The following is an 18,062-nucleotide window of genomic DNA, read 5'->3' as shown; positions in this document are numbered from 1 at the left end:
AAGCTTTCAAAAGCACAAATGGCAGTTGAGTTCCTAACTGCCACTGAAAGCCAATGGGAGTTAGGAACCTCACTGTCATTTGTGACTTTGAAAAACTCCCCTAAAGGTTTAGGTTGACTGGCGTTTGGTATTAAAAAAATGAAGGAAATTGAAATAGTCCTCCTCCCATGCTCCAATTTTACTTCTAATTACATCAGGTGTGCAGCATACAAGGCATAGCATTTGACATTCCTTGAAAATATAATATATAGCCAAATATCTGACTATAGGAAACTTGCGGAGCTCAGTTCTCATTTGTGCACAACTCCTGGCCCCTTTCTCCTTCCCCAAACACTGTTTGATGGAATTTAACAAAACTGGCAGTTGAATAAAAATTGGCCTTAAATTACTTGGTCAGGATCAAAGAGGTTTAGCAAAGGTGCGCATGGAGAAGATTACACTGTGCTGGTTTTGCTAAGCCTGGCTCAATGTAATGTTGTTTGCTTCACTATCTTGAACACCTAATTCACAAATTATACTATATAAAACCAAAGCAAATTAAAATACTGACACTTGACAAAGACAGTTTCTGCACCTGATGATCTATAATACAGCAGTCTTCCTTGCCTGTGTTAGTTTCTCTATAGAAGATCCTGCTTTCATATGTTAGCACTTACAGCTCATGAAGTGAGGCTGAAAGTGAAATCAGCTTGAGATTGGCATATTGATCATGGCTTCAGCTCTCATGTTAAGGCGTGTGCTTTCTCTCTCTCTTTTTCTCTTTTTCTCTTTCTTTCAACATTTTCTGAGCTTTGCTTATTTCCAGCAGTTCTTTATACATGTGTATCTAAAGTAGCTTAAGAACCTCTTCTGGTAAAGTGGAAATCTGCACATAATCCTTCTGTATTCAATAAAAAGACAACCAAACAAAATAGCTCTTCACTCCCTCCCGTGGCATGTCCTCCCTCCCAATACAATGAAGCATTATATAAGCTCCTTTGAGGGCATGGGTGAAATGCAATTCCCAAACCAGGAAGCCTTCAATAATGCTCTCAGGAAGCTGTGCTAGTAAAACTTTGGCATCTAGTCATCTAATGGCTAATTTGAAAAATGCAACCTGAAGAAGGAAAAGAAAAACAAACAAGTCCTCTTGAGGGCACATTTTAAGACGTGGGAAATTATTTTTGGCATGAAAGGGAAGGAGAGATTAGCTAAATATGTTTTTCATGGGAAAAATAAAATAGGAAATTTGAGACAGGTAATGAAGAGGATTAATTTAAAGCACAGCAATATCTTTATGGATCTGTGCTTTGAAATGTCTTGCGATCATCCTTGAAAACAATGGAATGTCATAATGAGATGGTGCTATCAGAAATGTAATAAATGTGGCATAGTTGGGGCTTAATTCAAGGAATGAGCACTCTGTTTTGATCCAGAAGAGCACTTAAGTACTTGTTTAATTTTAAGGAGGTGAATAATCACATTTGCTTCCACGAGACTATAGTGGGCCAAGCACCTTGTAGAATTGAGTCTTTGGTTCATACGCTGAGTTTCTATTCCTGGGAAATGGACTCAAATTCTGGGATAAGTCAGAAATGAAAATGAACTTGGTCTAGTTATGAACCATCACACAACTAGCATTCTTTCAGGAGGCACTCGCATTTTGAATAACGTGGTAAGTCAGGAGTGATATCTTTCCTCTTCAACTCCAATGGAGATGTCAGTAACACTCCAGACCACTGCTGGTTGAATGATACGTTGTGATTAATAATATTCAAGGATTAGGGCATAGGCAGGGGGTGAACCTAAATCTGGGGGAGGCAAGACACCAGCCCTGCTCCTACTGCCCAAGGCCACACTCCTGCTTCCAGGGTCCTGTGGGAGCCAAGAGCCCCTCTCCACTTAAAATGTAGAGTAGGTCACCCCTCCAGCCTTGGCGGTGGCACAATGGGGAGGGAGAAGAAGTGGCACATGGCCCAGCCTTCCTTGGCCCCAGTGGAGAAGAGGGGAGGGCAGACAGCACACAGCCCCCAGTGGGAGCCCAGGGGGTAGAGTGGGTAGTGCACAGTCCCAGCCTTCCCTGGGGCATGGGGATTGCAATCTCCCTGTCTCACTGGGAACAGCACAGGCTGTTCCCTCAGTCCCAGCCTCCCCAGGGCAAGGAAGGCTGGCAGCATGATCCTCATTCTACCTATACCAGTCTGGTTGGGGCTGAAGCCCACACAGGGGGAGAAGTGCTGAAGATGAGTGGAGATTGGGGATGGAGTGAGAATGAGGGCCAGGCAGGCAGTTTGGGAAAACATTGCCTTCCCCTGCCGCTTCTATCCACTACCCATGGAGTAGGGCTTTTTTTATTGAACAATTATTAGTGAACAAATTATCTTGCTATTTGACCAGTTGTCCCCTCATCTCTCAATAGTTCACTCATTGAAGCATTGAGATGAAGATTGAAACTTTTATTCTCTGGGTGGGAAAGCAGAGAATGGATGAAGGCTTCTGAAATTCAGCTTTTTTAATAACAAGGGAAAGCCAAAAGTGTCACTGCAATAGGCTAAATGCTGTTGAAAGCCCAAACTTACAGCCACATTTCAGCAGCAGTACTTCTGGGAATGAAGGCATTTTAGATGGTAGCAGCCATCAGTTAAAAGACAGGCCAGGCAATTAAACTGCTATTAGTCCTGTGTTCTGAGGCATCCAAACTGTTCTGAAGCAATACATCCATTTGAAACAAAGTTGAGTAAATGTATTGTTCATGATGGGAAGGACTCGCATCATCAGCTCGATCAGAGGTCGTGGAAACAAGCACTGTCTGGTACAGGCTTCTGCAGGCTGCTTTTGTCAGCACATGTCATTTCTGACCAACCATGCTGACAAAACCTGAGCCTCTCTTGAGAGAGTGCTGATTGCATGGTGATTTGTAACTAGAGTAAGTCCATTTTTGTTCATGATTTAACCCAGAATTTTAATCCATTTTCTGCAGATGAAAACTCAGGGTGCAAACCAAGTGCTCAATTTTACAAGGTGCTTAGTACTCTGGCCCTATTTCAGTAAAGTCCTTAGGCTGGGAAGGAAAGAGAGCAAGGGCAATGTAGTTGTGAATAATATGAGGCCTAGTTACTGAGCTGGCCTGGAAGTATGATGCTGTGCTGTTGAAAGAAGGGATGAAAGCATCTTGTTGGAGGGACAGTGCTGTGCTTCTTTAGGCTTTCGTGCAGTGGTTACCACCAACCAGGAGATCGGGATCTACCAGTAGTTCTTGGAGCCTCTGACAGGTGATCCTGACTGGTTTGGCCAGGAAGCTATCAAGCGATGGCACTTCAGTTGCCCCTCTACCGGCTGTCATGGTACTCCTGCCCTCTGCCTTAGAACTGTATCCCTCCCTCCCCCCAGGAACCTCCTGCTTGCTGTGCAGGGTGTGGGAGAGAGAAGGAGGGTGCTGATGTCAGGGGGTACCTCCTCCCCCACTACTGTACCCTGTTTCCACACAGGGGGAAGGGAAGGAGGAAGTTTGGCAATGCAAATCTCCGTCACTCTCACATATTGTATGTGTGTCTGTCATTCTCACAAATACCAATTGTCCTTCATTCTCATCTCCTGACCCAACACATATGTGGGGGATTGTTGTTACTTCTTTTACTGCTTGCAAAGTAGATTATTTGTGGGTTTTGACTGATCTGTACATTTCATAATTTTCATTTATCTCATGCTTAAATTTAATTCTTTGATTAGTGAGTTCTAAAATGCCTAACATGTTTTTCCTGGAATAATTATTCCTCTGGTAATTGCTGCTCCTGGAAGTGGTTGGCATGTCCCTGCAGCCCCTAAGAAAGGCAGAGCAGGTGGTCTCCACATGCTGTCCTTTCCTGCAGACACCGCTACTGCAGCTCCCATTGATCAATAACGGAGAACCGTGGCCAGTAGAAGCTGTTGGCTCAGTGCCTGTAGATGAGGGGCAGCACATGGCACCATGGAGCCACTGCTGTACATGCTAGCTGCTTTCAGGAGTGGTACAGGGCCAGGGCAGAAGTAAGCCTGCCTTAACCCCACTGCTGCAACATCCAGAAGTCGTCTGTTAAGTGGTGCCCAGCCAGAGCCTGCTTCCTGTCCCAGTCCTGAACTCGCTCTTGGCCAAGACATGAGTTTCCCTGAACCCAAACTCCTTCCTAGAGTTTGCCCTTGCACTCCCTCCTAAATCCCAATAGTGCACCCCGGGCTAATCCTGTTTAAAAAGATTGGAGACACTTCTGTAGTGATTAGGTTGTGGGGTGGGTGTGGGTGGTGAATCTTCAACTGTAGAATCTGTTTCACTTTTCTGCTTCACTATTCCATCTTGTTCTGTTTGCTCCACAGCAGCTTTAAGTTCCCTCCTGCGGCTTGTGACCTATGAGCTGGTCTTTTCAAAGCATAGTGCAGCACAACCAATATTAAACATTCAGCCAGGAGAGGATTTGGTGCAATGCATGCTCTGTATGCTTTTGACATCTGGCCAAGTCGCACAGATATTTCTGTGTCATTGAATGTTGGTTGAGTCTGTCCATTAGGAAGTTCCCCTTTTGTGAGATTTCAGGAAGAGAAAATGTCCAGCTGCTTGATACAGTGGGGTATGGCAATGCTGAAGCAAAGAGAACACTGGGACCAGATGTCTGAAAAAAGGCATGAAGAGGGTAACCCATTCCTGTTTGGAGATATACCATTCAGAAGGCAGAGAAGTTGTTCACGTGCTTTGATGCCATTGCGCTATAGCAAGAAACAAATGTGGGGAGAAGAATCAAGGGAAGGAAGTTCTGATTTCCTTTTCTTCCTCATTTTACCCTTTCTCAAGAGCATACCTCTTCGGAACTTTAACTGTAATACAATGGAAAAAATGGTGATAATTTGTAAAACTTGTTTAATTAAAATGTATAATTTAAACAATGGGATAAGAGAGGCCAATACCTGAACTGATATTCTTGTACTGCATCATATTTCACACAGGGCTTTTAGCCAGAGGAGACAGCGGATTGGTTTAAACTGCGACGCCTTTCCTGTAAGTACGTTTTTTGAAGACAGCCCCAGAGAATGCAAAAAAGTTGATATTTTACCTTTCCATATGCCAAGAAAATGCAAGGTAAGATGGATGTTTATTTTAATCACCTGAAAGCAAATACCCAAACTTGTCCGGGAGGTGCTCTCCCTTTATGAAAACTATATGACCAAAGCCTCAGACGTGTTCCAAATACTCCAAGACTGCCTTAACTTGGGGTAGCTTGAAAGGCTTTCTGGAATTTCTTATGCTGGCCCACGATGTCTCAAGTGCAGTCTTCCTCTTCCTTTCCAGGGCATTCTTTCAGTACCATATCAGGTGGGGTAGAAATAGTTAACTTAGAGCCTTGTGAGGGGAGTCACCAGGTGGTTCTTTTAGCTGGTGCACAGAGGATAGCACAAGGAAAAAGTTCTGGCCACTCACACACAAAGTTGCATTTACTCCTAGTTTAACTTACCTTGGTGTCAATCCAGAGTAAGTACGGTGAAGCTAGTGGTCTTACCATGGATTCTCTGGGTTCACGTGAGTTATCCTGCATTAGCACCAGAATAAATGAAACTGAAGATTAATGCAGTAGCCTGCTATTTCACTTCTATACATTTAATATACACAATAGAGGGAACTGGTGGAATTATGCAGAACTGACCCTGGTGTTTTCTGCTTATCTGTCAAACAAGGACACTGGGACAGATATGCTGAAAGGAGGATTCTGAGGGATACAAGTTTTAAAAAAGGCATAATGAAGGTGGTTTTCAGTCCATGGATGTTATCACTATACAAATTATTCTGAAACTAATTATAATCATTTATGTAATCTTTTATATTTAGTATGGTTCACACGACTGGAGTAAGTACCTCGGTTCTCCAGGAGGAAAATGGCTTGTGTTTATTTGTTACTGAAACTAGGTAGCAAACAGTAATAAAATTGAGAATAAAATGCAAGAGCATTCTTACCCTAAATTGCTGACAGTCCATCTCCGCAGAATGGGATTGGCTAGCACACTGCACAGTCAGTCCCACTTTTGCCACCTTACAGAATGATGTCAAAGCATGCCTGCCCTTGGAGGCTTAGAGGGCCCATGTACTGTAGTTTGGGGCCACCTGCTGCATTTCTGAGCCAGTTCATTTCTACGCAGTGCCCACTGGAGCAGAGAAGATTAACTTTCTGAAAATGAAAAAGGACAGATAGAAGAAGAACTGCTTATCAAATATGCACATTTCAGATGGAACTTCACACTCAGTAGAAAGATGTTAGATTGCTGTTAGCTCTCTGGAGCGCTCCTGACAATGTGTTATCAGGTCATGTTTGCATGACAGTGGCAGCCCATGCAGGAAACATTAAGTCATATGACTTCTAAGACGGAATCAATCAAGTGAGCAGCATAGCTCCTGAAAACTAATTTCACCTTCATAAGGTCTGGTTATCTCTGTGGCAGACATGAGGTTTGTCAGCCCCATTTCAGTCTGACCAGGTTCAGCACTGCATCAAGAATTTTAATGAACCGATACTGTAATATGTATGAAAGATGACACTGAGATGAATTCATGAAAAGCCAAGTCCCCATGAAATATGAACAATTACTGCAAGCTTCATCCCCCACTTAGCTCACATAAAATGTTCATTTAAAAGGCCTTTGTCTTGTTGTTAATCATTTACAAGTTTGTGTATGGCTGTTCATCATCTGTGGGCAGTTTTAAAGCTGAAAATGAGGCACAGCTACTCAGTGCTCAATATTTTTTGTGAATCAGGGTACCAAGGGCACCTTGTTAAACGCAAAGTGATATTAGTGATACTGTTAAGTTTCTCCAGACTCCTCGTCAGATCATTATCAGCTTGTGTCCATGTGTATGCTGAAAACAACACACCTGCCTTGGGCTGCATGGACCTGCCATGCGGTGAATTGTGATGTCTGCTGTAATCTTTATAGCTTTGGAATAACTGGATGCAGCCACTACTGCCTGCTCTGTCTGCTCTGGTCCAGGCTATCTTTATGGTGGGGAAGAAATCTCTCTGAGTTAGGGATCAGGTTTCAAGACAGCAGTAAGATGCTATTAACTCTTTAGTGTGTCTGACTAAACTACAGACACTTACTGGCAAAAGGCGCTATGTGTGGAAGTCATTTTTCAGCACCTTTTTTCCCCCCAGAGATTTGTAGCTTGTGGAAAAGATAAGGGGGAAAAAAGAGCAGCCCCCAACCTCAAGAGGGTATGGTGAGAGCGCTAAAACATTTCCTTATTAGCAGGCCAGCCATATCATTTCAGATTTGAGGGATCCTGAATTCCTGGACAAGCCTCCTAACTGACTTCCTGTAGTCAAGTTGTATTTCTGGTCACTCAGGTATTTTAATTGTGTGTATTCTCCATAAGCTCAGCTTCATAAAGATTGCTGTAATATCTTTATCTTCAATAACACTTATTAAATAGAAACACAGTGTGACATGTCTCTACATGTTTGTGAATATTAAGCTTTATTTAAAAGTCTGTGCCATAGCCTGACAGTTATCCTTTCTAGCACAAAGCAAAAGCAGCCACCTATGATGTGATGAAGATCTCATCTATTCTTTTTCTGAGCGTGATCTCAGGGGTGATTGGGAAATGTGCCCTTCCACTTCCATTTTTCTGCATGACAAGACACCCTAAAGAAGGGTTTATAAACCCTTGCACCTTCTAATGGAATTTGTTATAACTAAGGATGTACCAAAAATAATATCTAAAATGTCCAGAATGCTTTCATATCAAGTGAATGGGACATTTTTTAAATCTGATATCTTTTTGCTGTTCAACATATCACATCTATTAAGCACATCGCCTTTAAAGCTTATTTATTTTAACCCATAGCTTGGTGCACATGTAACTGGCAATTTTGTACATATGTTGTGAAATTAAAGGCTATTATATTTGCTATTGTAATAGTTAAAATATATTCTCTAATAGGAATTATGGTAAGATACGGGTGCTTTGGAGGATGTAGGAGGACACTGTGTGTTTCAATTTTAAATAACTTTCCTAACAAATAAGTCAGTCTTGGTCATAAATCCCATGCCCTAAGATTCTGTACAACACCATGGATTGTGTGTCCTGGATTCTTCTAAAGCTGACACACACTCGCGCGCGCGCACACACAAAAACAAGGAAAAAAATGTGACCCACATGCTCATCCTAAGCTCCCTTCTACCAGTTCTCACTTAAGAAGCCAAAGCTGTGCCCCATGTGAATGAGGTTTATAGGCTGGCGTTTTGTAATTAATGTAATTAATTCCTTGGGTTATGTATAATGGAGAGATAAGTCTGCATATCTGATTGTGATTGCTTTGCTTTACAGGTGGCATTCAAACCCTTTCCATGCAGGAATACACTCCCAAAAGAAAAAGTGACAGTTCATAGGTCCTTTTGCTTCTCACCTTCAGAAGACTAGGCTTATTGTTGATTTTTATCCCCCAAGAAGGGCACAAAATCAACTTGACCTTTCTAGATCTCTAGGGAGGGTTATGTAATATGCATTATTAGCTTCTCCTTAAAGTGGCAAACACACATTTTCATTACAATTGCAGCCATCAATATTAAACATGAAGACGGCTGTTATCCTGTTTGATTAGGGTTTCTTTTTTTCTACTGTCTCCTTTAAAAATCCTTCAAGTGCTCTTACAACATAATGACTGGGAACTGGGTCTGATGCAACACATGCAGTGACTGCAACCCAAAATAAAGTTATCAGCGAATGTGAAAAAATACATATTTTTATAATGAAAAATTACCTTTTAAAGGAATGTTATGGAAAAATGGAGAAAAGTTAGACTTTTCACAAGGACTCTGAGTGTAGCTGTAACTAAGAACCTTCCTCTTCCTCCTTTATCTAATCACCATGAATTTTATTTCTCATTGGGAAGGTGGGAAGATTTTATTTTGTTTTGTTTGTTGATTAGTAAGAGGTGAATACTACAAATTAAATTAAATTAAACTCAACAAGTTAAATCCATCACCCCGGTGTAAAAACGTTGACATCTATGGAATTGCACCAGAGTTGAATTTAGCTCTGTGCTTCTTGGTAAATCAGGGGAAGCATTAAAATATATTTCCTACAGGCTTTTGATCATCTGTTCTACCTAATTAATTTTCAGTATTGGAAATCAGTCAGCTCCACTAACCACCCGTATTCTCATTATTGTAGATGGCTGGAAATTAGCAACTGCAGAAAGTCACTGAACATGAAATTACAGCCACAGAAGTGCTTAGGTATTCATGGGTATGAACTGAGTAATAATATGTCACCTCTTACATCTTTAGGGCCTGCTCTTGCCACATGTTCTTGGGCTACATGCAGAAGTTCAACTGCATGCAACACGTTGCTTAGTATCCTTATTATTCAACTGGGACAAGAGTTGTATAGACCAAACTTGCTAGTAATACTCACTGGTATTTACTTGCTAGTAAAATTGTCTAGCTGAATTAGTTGGCACTTCTAAGGTGGGTAACGTAAGCATGATTTGGCCCTCAGATTTTGCTTAACTATTATCCTTTTCAAAGCATTGAATTAAATGATGGCAGACTATCTTCCCTTTTTTGAGTCATGTCCTTTACTTGTTTTAAACTTGTATTTATGTGTTAGTATTGTCTTTCAGATATCATCAGCCTCCACTGGAATTGTACCACTTGAACCTCCTGCAAAGTGGGTTCACTAAAAGGAAAACTTGTTACAGTAATATATGTAGGGCAACAACAAACTTTGTTGTTTGAATGCCTTTTTTCTTCAGACATACGCTACAACTTGTTTAATCTTTTTCCAGGCTCCAAATAGCTTCCAAAATATAATGCAGTTGATTCACAGGAGAGTACAAACAAAAGTACAAAAACATTTTTTCCAAAACTATTCATTGTCTTTTTTTCATTAGCTGCTCTTGGCTTTACCATAAAATATGCTTGCTTGTTTTGTCATTCTAAATGTTATATGTACATCCCTGAGTTAACTTCATTACCTTCAGTGTAAGATGCATCAGAAATGAATTTGGTCCAGAATGTCTTCTGTTTCCAGGGCACCGAATTCATTTACTGAATAGAAAAAAATGCAAATAACCTGCATGTTACTTCCAAAGAGAGACAATGTTATGACTCATAACTAAAAGAGGAGGTTAGGGAAGAACACTGAGTTCTTTGTTGATTTAAGTGGACATGCAATGGTCCTATGAGTTAATAAAGTGAGGTAATAATGCAGTAATTACAAGGTGACTTTACTAGAAGTTATTATAGATTTACAATTTTTCTATCACAATGTGTATTATCCTCATAGTTGTACATGCTAGATAAACTACATAAAACCATATTTCTGTAGTGGTTCATAGGAATACACTGGGTTTTTTTTAAATGAAGATCTGGAATATACCCATTCTGATAGGGAAGGAAGAAATTGGTAGGAGATGGATAAGTTCATGAAAGCAACACACACTCATTTTCATGGGCCAGAGCAAGGGCAGTCAGGATGAGGGGGGAGCCACCATCAAGATCCAGGAAAAGTCAGAGCCGAGGATCAGGAGCCTGGAGTCAGGAACTGAGGAAGAATTGGGGCAAGGCAGGCACTGGTGGGCTCACTACTGTATGTGTGTAAGTGTTGAGCAGCCATTGGGCAAGTCCTGCTGCTGGCCTGGAGAGTAGTCCAGATAAAGCTGCATATCCAATCAGGTGATCTAGCCAATTAAGGATTCCAGCAGCAGTTAGCTAGGTGATCCCATGCCAAGCTGCAAGCCATCATTCTGGACTCTCATAACTTGTGCTATGGAACAATTTGACAGCTTGGGAGGAGGAAAACTTGTTTCATGTGATCAGCCAGAGGTGAATTAGCAGTTGCTGGGGTATTGAGAGAGTGCAGGAAAGAAACTATAATGGCAGCTAAGAATGAAAGGGTGTGTGAAAACTTAATGAGACATTGAGCCAACAGGAGAGAGATTATCTAGAACAATGGTGAGGGGTCACACACCTGTGCCCCCCAGAATGCCCCCCAGAAAACCAAACAGTGTTTTGAACCCAGCTCTTTTTGGAACTGTATGATAGCTAGAGGCTCTGCTTCTCTTTATAGTGAAATTGCTTTCCATTTGAGACTTCTGGTTTGATACCAAGACATGAATCATGCAGTCTTAGAGGTGCACTGTCATTTTTCACTGTGGTCTAATTTAAGTTCTCTATCAAATACCATTACAGCAGTGACTCTTAACATTTTGCCTGATTTATGTCATTAATGAGGAAAGCTAGAGAAGGTTGGGCTGTTTCCAACAAAGGAAATTCAGAAAAAAACCCTAAAACTACATGTAACTGAGCGGAATCATTAAAACGATGTAGGGACTTGGTCAAAGGATCACTTTGGATACATCAACAGAGCAATTAAATACCTGCTGCTGGCCAAGGTTCTCTGGTTCAGGCTTGCAAGCATAAGGATCCTAGAGCCAGGACTCCAGCCTGAGCCTGAACATCTACAAAGCATATTTTAGTGCTGAAGCCCAAGCCCCATGAGCCAAAGTCAGCTGACCTGGGCTAGCCATGACTGTGGTATAGGTCTCTTTATTCCAGTGTATATACACCCTTCACTCTTTGTTTGGGCAAACACAAATGAGAGAGCTGTATATAAAAACATAAAATCTGCGTATGTAACATGACTCTTCCACAGACAAATGGTTTGTTCTTGAAAGAGAATACAGTTTGAACATCTCTGGTCTGGCTACATCCATGGAGCATGAATGTTGTGGGACCAGAGAGCCCCAGCTGCAGGGGTTGTCTGTGGCTAGCAGCCCACTGGGCTGGCAACTGCGGGCATGGAGCCCAATTGGCTAGGAAGTGAGGCCAAGAGCTGGGAGCAAGAGCCCTGCTGGTCAAGCAGCAGAAGTGAGGCCATCCCAGAGAAAAGTCTGCTGGGCAGGGGCAGAGGCAGGGAGCCCTGTTAGCCGGGGCTGTGAGGGCAAGGAGCCCCTGCTACAGCTGGAGTGCGGCCACTGCAGAGAGAAGCCCCACTGGCGGGGTGTGTGAAACCCCACCGAACAGAGCGGGGCCAGTAGCTGGGGCAGGAAGTGCTGCCAGCTGGGATCGCAGAGCCCTGCTGCAGTCGGAGTGAGGGCGGCCAGAGAGAAAGGCAGCTGGGGTACAGAGCCCAGCCAGCTGGATCTGGGCAGCAGCCCAGAGAGGCGGGGCAGCCAGAGTGGGACTGGAAGCACATAGAGGAGCCCCCTCAGGAGCAGCAGATCCCAACTGGAATGCTGGAGATCACTCAGTGGCTGAGGCTGTGGCCAGGAGGAGAGCACCAGGAGAACCTACCCTCCCCTGGTTCAGCAAATTCTCTAGTTTGGAACTTGGGTCCTGAGAGTGCTGGACCAGGGAGGTCCAACCTCTACCAAGAAGGCACACAGTGGAAATTAAAAATAAATCATTTGGCTAGATTGTTTCCCTGGAATTCTTCTGTCTGTGGCAGAGCAGCTTATTATAGGCACTGTCCTAAGAACACAATGTGGCTCTAGGGTTGTTAAATTGCGTTCAATCAACTAATTGACTAGTTGATGGAATTTCCATCGACCAGTCGATAAAGGGGGAAACTGCAGAGCTGCAGCGGGACTTGCTCTCAGCCCCGAGAGCTAACCCTGCTACAGCTCTGCCTTTTAAATGGAATAAGAGTTGCCAGGCTCTTAATACATTCAAAAGGTTGAAGTGCAGCAGGGGATCCACTGTGCTTCTGCTTTGTAAACATATTAAGAGCCTGGCAGCTCTTAAAAAGCCAAAGTGCAGCAGGAGGGGCCAGGCATGAGCTTGGAATCAGCTGATTCCGGACTCATGCATCCCCCTGCCCCCTGCGGAGATGGTGCTGGGGGATCTGCCTTTTAACCTGGCTCCCCCAGCACCAACTCCTGCTCCCCTACCTTGCTGCCTCTGATAGAGTCAGTAAGAGGGGGGGACTGACTAGTTGAGTCACTACTAGACTATCTGATAAGCTTATGCTTATCAGGTAGTCGACTAGTGGCTTACATCCCTATGTGGCTCAGAGAGAAAATTCTCACCCTCATGTTTCTCCTCCCACCTATTTAGCTCCAGATGATAGTAATTTGCTGCTGGACTATTGCAGCAGTAATCTACTCTAAGCCTCCCACTCACACATGCATGTTCATTCCCTATCCATACTTGTCTACTTGTTCTGAGAAGTAGAGTAAGTGGGCACTCAGCTCAAACAGAAGTGTGGCTGACAGGGTGGGTAGTGTTTCTTGCTATTTTACACTCCCCTGTGGAGTTCCATAGACTATTTCACTGTTTGGAATAAAAAGAGAGAAGTTTAATTGTAGAGGGAATGTAAGAGCCTAAAAGAGAGGACACAAACAATTGTGTGTCTTGTTGTGTTCTGTGAATGATTTGCTCTCAGGATTATGCTTTCACATTCTTTTGTAAAATGTGAAGGAAAGCTTCCAGCCCTTATTTGCAAATGACCCCCCAGAAATTCAGATGATCTGAACTACACAACTTCATCACAGTATGACATATAGCTGCTACTTTGTGACACATTGTGCTTATGACTGCATTGAACCTGACAGAACATGAGACCGACTGCTGCAACAAGGTGCAAAAGATACATGCACTTTGGATATTCAGCAAATACTGATTCCCATTTGCTTTTTTTTTTAAGCTGAAGTGCGAGGGTTCCTAAAATGAGCTTGTCAGCATTCACTCTAAAGTATATTTGATTCAGGAGAAACCTTCTAGTAGACAATATTAACTCTAATTTTCTCAGTCATTTCTAAACTATCATTTTCTATTCCCAATAAAGATTTTTTGGGAGTGAGTTTCCAAATGAGAAGTTTTCTAAAGAAAGTGCTTTTCATATGAAGATGCTGTTGGGGGGATTCTTGTTTTTCATACCATGGGTGTAGATTTTCCTTCCTTTGCCCCTTTATCTTTCAGCAGTAATTCTGTGACATGATACATTTGCTGTCAGCTCAGCTAACTATGTCCATGCATTCCTTTACACCTTGCAAAACTGTAAATGTAATCCAATGCCAGACTGTCAGAGGGAGCCCTGGATGTGGGATGCTACAAATCAGAGGTGTGGTAGCTGAGATGAGTGTGTGCAGCAGATAACTGTACTTGATTAGCTAGATTTAAATAGTGTTGGACGAATTTGCCAGGTGAAAATAAAAATTGTCAGTTCAGTTTAATTTCATGGTGAATCAAACAAGGAAATTAGATTCTGCTACTCTGTTAGTTTGACATCTACAGCAAGTGACAATTAGAGATGATGAGAGAACTTACATTTATTCCAAAACTCTTGATTTTCTGATAGGCATAGAACTTTTATTTACCTTTGCGCTGAAGAAGAATCTAACGTAACAGCATAATTATGAGATTGCTAACTAATGTATTCTAGTGTTCTTTGGTATGGGTATAGTACTGTGGGATGGTATGGAGGGTGATTTAGTTCTTGTTCATGGTATTATGTAGTCAGATTTAAAGATACATTGGCAAGCCCTGAGTTATAAATTCCACTGAAAGTATACATTCTATTCTCAGGATAAGGCCCTCAAGCTATAGGGCTTGTGGATGGAATGTAGATAGTAACAAGGGAGCTAACATCTCCTTGAACGATCAAGATTATTGTGTAACCAACAAAGGCTGAGGGCAATGTGGAACAAAATTGCGTCCAGTTCCTTTTACTGAAGCCCACCATTCAACTTGGTCCTAACTTCTTCATCAGTCTTGGAAAAAAGGATTAAACAATGAATCAAAAACACAAGCAGCTTTTTAAATGTACTCAGACCAAATTCAAATTAACTGAACTTCTCACCCACACAAGGGTTCAAAGAGCATGCAAAATCAAGCAAGCCTGAGGTGTGAAATTATTATATATGAAGTTGCATTAACTTCCATTTTATTCAGCAAGGTATATAGCATGGAAGATTCTGCTACATAAGAAATGCAAAAATAGCCCAAGGAAATTATTTCCCACCTTACTTTTCTACTTCAGATAGGTATGCATTGTGTGTCTGGCAGCTATGAGACGATCATCAAACACAAATATTGGAATATAGAAGGCAGAAAAGTTCATTATGACACTGTCTAAAGGGAAAACACGCCTCAGCATTGTACACAACTTTACCTATGTTATAGGACATTGAAAAATCATCAGCGTATCTGTGCCTCAACTGCTCATCTGTAGCATGGGTATATTTCATTTATTCTCACCCTTTGTCTTACTTATTTAGACTTCAAGTTCTTTGGGAAATGAACTGTTTCTTACTACATTGTAGTTTTCAATATAGTATGCAATATAGGTTAGTATCACTCTAAACAGTTTGTGAGCCCTCTAGTGGCTTTCACTGTCTTTGGTGTTTCAGAAGTCACTGAAATCCTATCACAGTAACAGTTTGCATGTATAGCTTGGCCTTGCATGTTGTATAGAGTGAATAAACACAATTATTTGGTCCCTGCTGTGCCCATGCAGTTCTCTCATATTGTATGTGTGCGCCTTTTTCTCCTGCTACAAGATATATATTTGTACAGCACCCGAGGGGCCCCAGAACCTATTCATACCTTATATTGCCCTGCGATGGGGGCAAATACCCTGCACTACCAGTAAAAAAAGTTAATGGAAGCACGACAATTCAATTAAGATACCTGGTTGCACCTAGAGAGTGGACCAGAACCAAAAGAAGAGAACATCCACCTGAGGGAGGAGCTGGATGGTGAGCATAAAGGGAGGGAAGCCCAGATAAGAGAGAGGCTGTGGGAGGAGAAAAAACAGATCACAGAATTCTTGTTTGCTCATGAGGTAGTGAAGAAGGGGCATAGCAAGAGACTGCTCTGTAGTGAGCCCAGGTAGAAGCTGGAGGGAGCCTGAAGAAAGGCTATTGTAGAAAAATCCAGAGAGAGAGCAGTGATGATCCCATCCTCGCTACACATCAGAGGGTCCCTGGATTGTTACCAAGTGGTGTGAAAGAGCCTGGATTCCCCTACATGTCCACTAGGGAAGTCGAGTGGAGACACTCCAACACAATGAGGAGAAGGACTTTGGAATTGGGCCTGCAGGAGAAAGGCCCGGGAAGAATTGCTTTGCAGAAGCATTGGAGGGGCAATTCTACAGTGCCCAGCAAAGGATTTGAATAGTTTGTGGAGGAGTGAGCCTGGGGCAAAGAGATAACTTTGAGATTAGACTGTAGGAGTCTTTGTTTACCCTGGAAGGGATGAAACTAAATGTGACCTTGCCACAGGGCCATTCATGAGTAGAGGTGGATTATCATGTGACCAGAGCAACCATCAGCTGGGAGTGTTTGGGCAAGAGATCCTGTTATACCATGAGAGGGCATGCCCTTAGTGAATGCACTTTTCTATAAGCCCCCATCTTTATCAGTTTCTAAACATGGAATACTCGTTAACTTGTTCACAACACCTGTTTGAAGTGTTACAATCCCCATGCACAGATGGGAAATGGAGGTTCAGAGGGATTAAATGTCTTGTCCAGTCACACAGGGAGTTTTTGGGAGAACTAGGAACTAGTCTAGATCACTTGAGTCCCCTTCCTCTGACTCAGCCACAACCCAACCTTTGCAACAGGTTTTGTAGCTATATAGCTAAGGATTTGGAAATTTGAGTGCACTAAAGAATTAGCTTGAGCTTTCATTCATCCACCAACTTGGATCACATCTCAATCCCCCCACTCCCCTGAGTATCTGTTGAGATCCATTAGACCTGATTCCATGCTTCACCTGGTTTCCTTGCAGTGTTGATACAGTTTTGTGAAATCCTCCCTGGATGGTCTCTGAGGGAGAAGAGATGTGTTTCTTTGCAATCAGGTATTGTCAAACATTCTCTTTGTAAGTATCTGAAAAGTGGGAGTCAAAACTATAACATGAAATATTCTTTTATTTGTTTGATTACATTGTGCCATTTCTGTAAGAGTTTAAAACCAAGGAAGGGAGCTGTAAAACTTAGGATGGTGGCTTCTGTTTCTCCTCCACCAAGTTATTAACTGCCTCCAGTCCCATTGTGGTTGACAGCAGCATATGGATGCCTGAAAGCAGATGATGGCTATTTCAAGATTTCATGACAGGACAGTCTTCAGCTGCGACACACTTTATTTACAACCAGTCCACTTAAATTCTTCCCAAGAATTCACAACTCAGGGAGATGCCAAAGGAATAAAAGCAGCAAGGTAAATGTCTGGAGTTTGGAAGTGTTATGTTTCTGTTAAGTTAGGCCTGTGCATGCTTAGCTTAACAAGCCGTTTGTGGGCGGGAGATGGGGAGATGAGACGGGTGGCATCTAGACTCAGAATGAGGTTGGGCTATACTACTAACTGTCCCACAGAAGGGTTTCCTTAAAGGTTTTTAGTCCATGAGATATGCTGGCCTCATGCTACATTAGGATAGTATTAAGCTGGAAGGGAAAAACAGGTTTAGAGAGAGTAAGAATCATTCCACACCTTTGGTAGAAATGTGCCAAATCTATCAGCTTTGTTTTACAAGAGTTTGTGTAAATATTGGGCTGCATTCTCCACACTGGTGTTGTTGCTCCACATAGGTGGAGTTCTGCCAGCAGAACACTTGGTACTTTTTTTTAATTTAAACAAAAATGGGGTTTCTTGTTGAGTTCTGGATGCTAGCAGTAAACCCAAATTATTTAAGGAAGCTCATCTATCAAGAAACCTCTTTAACAATTTAAGATATACGTGTAGATTTGTGGTTCCTGATAGTTTCCAGGATATAAGTAAAAAAACCCAAACTATTAAATCGAGCTTTTATTCCAGTATTTCTAATACAGCTGAAATTAGAGAGGAAAGGAAATCGTTCTTAAAAGCATATTATTGTTTGATTTTTTTTGGCCTAATATTAAAATGTGCTTGGTTTGGAGAGCTCCAGATATGTTTTACTTCAGCCAATTTGATCCTCATTTCTTCATAATTATTATAAAAACCCTTCCCACTTCATAGGTATGTTAGTACAAAGTCAGTTGGATGTTGTTGTTGTTTTTGTTATTACTATTATTTTATTTCTAGCATCTCTTTCATTCTTTGCTAACATTTCAAACTACTTAGTACATATTAAAATTTA

The 18,062-nt window shown here is 42.0% G+C and overlaps 1 long non-coding RNA gene across 1 annotated transcript in view; it reads left to right on the top strand.

Moving 5' to 3' along the window:
- LOC142829849 (uncharacterized) overlaps positions 1–17,618 on the top strand; it is a 133,051-nt gene extending 115,433 nt beyond the window's left edge. The window contains exons 2-3 of the long non-coding RNA XR_012904712.1: positions 4,954–5,086; positions 5,831–17,618. This is a non-coding gene — a long non-coding RNA (uncharacterized LOC142829849). The remainder of the gene's footprint in view (positions 1–4,953; positions 5,087–5,830) is intronic.
- The last annotated feature ends 444 nt before the right edge of the window (positions 17,619–18,062 follow it).

The sequence above is a fragment of the Pelodiscus sinensis genome, chromosome 6, assembly GCF_049634645.1.
Source record: "Pelodiscus sinensis isolate JC-2024 chromosome 6, ASM4963464v1, whole genome shotgun sequence".
Lineage (NCBI taxonomy): Eukaryota > Metazoa > Chordata > Testudines > Trionychidae > Pelodiscus > Pelodiscus sinensis.
Note: the sequence above shows the minus strand (reverse complement) of the source record. Positions and strands in the feature narration are given on the sequence as shown.